This window comes from Cucurbita pepo, chromosome 16 (genome assembly GCF_057944985.1).
Source record: "Cucurbita pepo subsp. pepo isolate OVF chromosome 16, ASM5794498v1, whole genome shotgun sequence".
NCBI classification, from domain to species: domain Eukaryota; kingdom Viridiplantae; phylum Streptophyta; class Magnoliopsida; order Cucurbitales; family Cucurbitaceae; genus Cucurbita; species Cucurbita pepo.
Genome location: NC_141813.1, coordinates 7,387,969 through 7,392,672, shown reverse-complemented (window position 1 = coordinate 7,392,672; position 4,704 = coordinate 7,387,969). Strand labels below are relative to the sequence as shown.

At 36.9% G+C, this 4,704-nt stretch overlaps 1 non-coding gene across 1 annotated transcript; it reads left to right on the top strand.

Annotated features, from left to right (window-relative positions):
- The first annotated feature begins 2,647 nt into the window (after nt 1-2,647).
- LOC147788894 (small nucleolar RNA R71) lies at nt 2,648-2,753 on the top strand. Its single transcript, XR_015412594.1, has one exon. It is a non-coding gene; the product is annotated as a small nucleolar RNA R71 (small nucleolar RNA).
- The last annotated feature ends 1,951 nt before the right edge of the window (nt 2,754-4,704 follow it).

Here is a 4,704-nt window from a genome sequence, read left to right as displayed (position 1 = left end):
CTCCATAAGCCGAAAAGTCATCCATGAATATCTCCATAAATGTTTCTACCATATCTGTAAAAATGGCCATCATGCAACATTGAAATGTTGCTGGAGCATTATATAGTCCAAAGGGCATTTGTCTAAAGGCAAAAATTCCATATGGGCATGTAAATGTAGTTTTCTCTTGATCTTCTAAACTGATTGTAATTTGATTGTATCACAAATAACCATCCTAGAAGCAATAATGTGACTTTCCAACAAGCCTATCAAGATTTTGATCAATGAACGGTAAGGGAAAATGATCCTTACGTGTCGCTTTGTTTAGCCTTCTATAATCCATGCAAATTCTCCATCCATTCACTATTCTAGTGGGGATCAACTCATTATTCTCATTTACCATTACTGTTATCCCTCTTTTCTTCGGAACACATTGAATAGGACTGACCCAACTGCTGTTTACAATTGGATAAATTATACCAGCATCTAGCCATTTGAGAATCTCCTTTCTAACGACCTCCTTGATCATGGGATTTAATCGTCTTTGTTGCTCAATGAATTTAACTTTTCCTTCCTCCAATTGTATCTTGTGCATGCATAATGAAGGGCTAATTCCCTCTATATCCGCCAATGTCCAACCTATCGCCCCCTTGTGCTTCTTCAATGTTTCTAGGAGCATATCCTCTTGAGCCGAAGATAGTGTCGCTGAGATGATGATGGGTAGTGTCTTCTTGTCACCTAAATAAGCATATTTAAGGTTAGGAAGTAGTGGTTTCAAGTCCAGCTGCGGTGCTCTCTCAATAGATGATCTCATCGGTGAACTCTTTCTTCTCTCACATTCTAGTGACTCAAAAGTTCTGCTGAATTCACCTAAAACTGCTAACTATTCTATTCTGTCATTCCAGCTCCTGTCTTCTTCCTGCTCGCTTTCCCCATCATCCCATTCCTCGGTCGCTGGTTGTTCTGTCAATTTATATACTGGTGAGCATCCTCTGTCACTGCTAGATATTTCATGCTGTCATTGATATTAAATTCAACTTTTTGGTCACCCATTCTTAACGTGATGGTTCCTTTGTAGACATATACTAATATTCTTCCGGTCTTCAAAAATAGCCTACCCAAAATAATTGGTACATCATGATTGGCTTCATAATCTAAAATGATAAAATTTGCAAGAAATATGAATTTGTCAACTTGACTTAAGATGTCCTCAATGTTTCCTTCGAGATAAGTGATGGAACTATCGCTAGTTGTAACGTGACTGTAGTCGTTCTAGCCTCTCCAATCCCCAAATTCTTGTAAATGGATAGAGGCATTAAGTTGATGCTTTCTCCCAAGTCACATAATGCTCTTCCTAGCTCCTTTCCTCCAATTGATACGAGAATAGTGAACGACCTAGGGTCTTTCTCCTTTAGAGGGATCTTGTTCTTCAATATTGCACTACACTCTTCATTTAGTGACACCACCTTAAATTCTTCACACTTCCTTCTATTAGTGAGTACATCCTTTAAGAATTTCACATAATTTGGCATTTGCTTCAAAGCTTCCACTAGTAGTATGTTTATATGAATTTCCTTCAGAATATCCATAAACTTCTCAAAATGGACTTCCTCTTTCTTTCTTTTTATTCTTTGTGGAAAAGGAGGTGTTGGTGTGTATGTTCTGCTCTCTTGTCCAGTTGTTTGCATTTTAGGCTGCTCCTCAATTTCTGCATAATCCTTGTTGTGTTCTTTCTGTACAGCAGGTTCCTCATTCCTCTGCTGTGTATCAGCAGTTTCTTGGGAATGGCTGTCACCTTGTTCTGCACTTTTTTTCTCCCCTGCTGGGTATTTTTTTTCCACTTCTCAACACTATTGCTTGACATTGCTCTTTGCCTTCTCTTTTTGGTGTTTCGGTGTCTGCTGGCAGCTTCCCAAGAGGCCTATTTCGTAACTCAGTTGCTAATTGACCTACTTGAACTTCCAAATTTCGCAATGAGGCTTGTTGATTTTGTATCACGACATCATTTTTAGCCATATATTCCTCTATTAGGCTTTCAATAGATGTTCCCGATGTGTATTGAGCTTGGCTAGTTCCTTTCCCTTAGATGTTGACTTGTTGAGAACTATAAGCCAATTGATTTTGTAATCCAAAACCCGGAGGGTAATTTGTTTTAGGTGGCATTTGTTGTTTGGATGAGCCTTGTCCCTTCCATGAGAAGTTTGGATGATTTCTCCACCCCGGATTATAAGTATTTGAGAAGGGATTATTTTTTGAGTTGTCTTGACTAGCTTGATTCCCGACATAGAAAATTGAGGCCGAATTGCTTGGACATTTATCAAAGGTGTATTCCTCTCCACAATATACACAAGATTCGGCTACTGTCTGGTTAATTACAGCAGCTGTATGGACTGGTGTTTTAAACATGAAGTCTTGTCCCAACTCTAGATTTTGTAAAATATTAGTCACCGAAGCTAGTTGAGCTTTGATAGAAGACAAAGCATCAACTTCAAGTACTCTTCGAGTCTTCTTTCCTTGATTGCTTCTCACATCGGCCCATTGACAATTGTTAGATGTTATTCTCTCTAAAATCTCATATGCTTCATTGTATGTCTTTGACAAAATAGCTCCATGTTTAGTAGCAATATTTCATCCATTGTAGAAAGTCTCCTTTTGTATACAATGAGGTAGTCTATGGTGAGGACACTTTCTAAGCATCTTCTTAAATCTCTCCCAAGCTTCACTTAGTGTCTCATCTTCAAACTGTTGAATAACAACAATCTCATTTCTGAACTGTGCGTTTATAGTAGGTGGAAAATACTTGATCAAAAATTTCTCTGCTAGACTATTCCAAGAATCAATTGTTTCCGGTGCTAAAGTATTCAACCATGATTTAGCACCATCCCTCAATGAATATGGGAATAAGCTCAGTCTAATCACGTCTTTATCCAGTCCTTGGAATCGAAATGAGTCACTAACTCCCAAAAATGACTTTAGGTGTAGGTGAGGATCTTTCGACGGTAATCCATGAAATTGCCCAATGGTTTGCAACATTTGAAACATCACGGGTTTTAGCTCAAACGTGGTTGCTTGCATTTTGGGTCTAATAATGCACGGATTTAGCTCTTCCACAGCTAGGTGTGCATATGCTCGGATCGCTCTTTCTCTGTCATCTGCTAAATTTATGGCATTGACAGTAATTCTTTCTTGATTAGACATCATCGCTGGATTTTCAAACTCCCGATTCAACTGGGCTCCAAGTTCTATTTGCTGTATATACTGTTCTATCATTTTCTTTTTCTCCTTCAACCTTCGTCTAAATGTTCTCTCCATTTCAGGATCCAAAATAAATTCCAAACCTGTAGGTGGGTTCATACACAGAATTCTGCATCAGTAAACTCAATTCTTCCGCTGTAAATACAATAGTTGAAAATTCAGCTTACTATGGCTTCTTGTTGGCTCTAGCTCACGAAAATCTACAACAAGTAAAATAACCAAATTAGGTTCCCCGGCAACGGCGCAAAAAACTTGATCGTTTGTGGATGTATATAATAAAATGATGTAAACTTCACAAGAATAAGTGAAAGTATACACTACCACAAGTAGCAAGTAATAAGTAAATTATCGATTCCACAGGGAATCTATCTTTTTGGTTAATTTTATCGCTGGAAATTAAGTGAGCTTTTGGGTAACATTCAAATGGGTGTTGGTGATTTTAACTACTTAAACAAAACTAAAACAGAGTGCCACTGTTGTCGAAAATCATAAAATGATGAGAAAATCAACTATAGTGAGGAAGGTTCGGCTAAGAGAGATTAAATAGATAAATTGTTGAGTTTTGTGATAGATTTTAGTTCCTTTTAATATATTCCCAAGCCCACTTTCGAGGGTCATGAATGGTGATTATCTCGTTAAAATGTTGTCACTTGTAGCCTAACGAAAAATGTTGTAAAAATCGCCCAACAACGAAAATATTTTTTTGTATTTTTACCGCTCATATGTTTCAAAATAATCAAATTTTAACTTTTATCACTATTACTTTTAAAAATATTGACCGAAACATTGATTTTTCATCAGACTTAGAAATGATGCGACTAAGGTTTTCACATTACAGTTTGGCACTATCTGACCCTTATTAAATGCTACATGGTTTGTTTCTTCTTAATTTTGACTTTGGTAAATTTTCACCCATTGTAGCTTGACAAAAATATGTCACTTAAATGGTCTCGTAGCGAAACTATTTTTTGTGTTTTTACTACTCATGTGTTTCAAATTATCAAATTAGTATTTTTGTCACTTTTAACTTCTAAAAATATTGACCATATCTCAGTTTTTTTTTTTTTTTTTTTTTTTTTTTTTTTATATTTAGAAACGACTCGATTAGGGTTTTCATGCTTTACTTCTGCGCTATCAGGTCTTTAATGTATATATAGAAGAGTGACAGGTAGTTTATTGTACTAGCTCATGAAGGGGCGTGAACAAGCCAGTTAGTGTCTTTGCTCAGAAGGGCGATGTGACTTGCCAATTACTATTTTCGCGTGAAAAGGGCGATGCAACAAGTAGTTTTAACCTCACACCACTAGCGATGCAACTAGTTCTCCGCTCACAAGGGCGATGCAACTCATGTTTGAACTCAGTAAATAGGCATATGTGGAGTATGTATATTACGTTAGAGCAAAAAGGCTCCTCCATAATTATTAAACTTACTTTAGGTATCATACAAATACATAGCTAAAGATTCTGTGT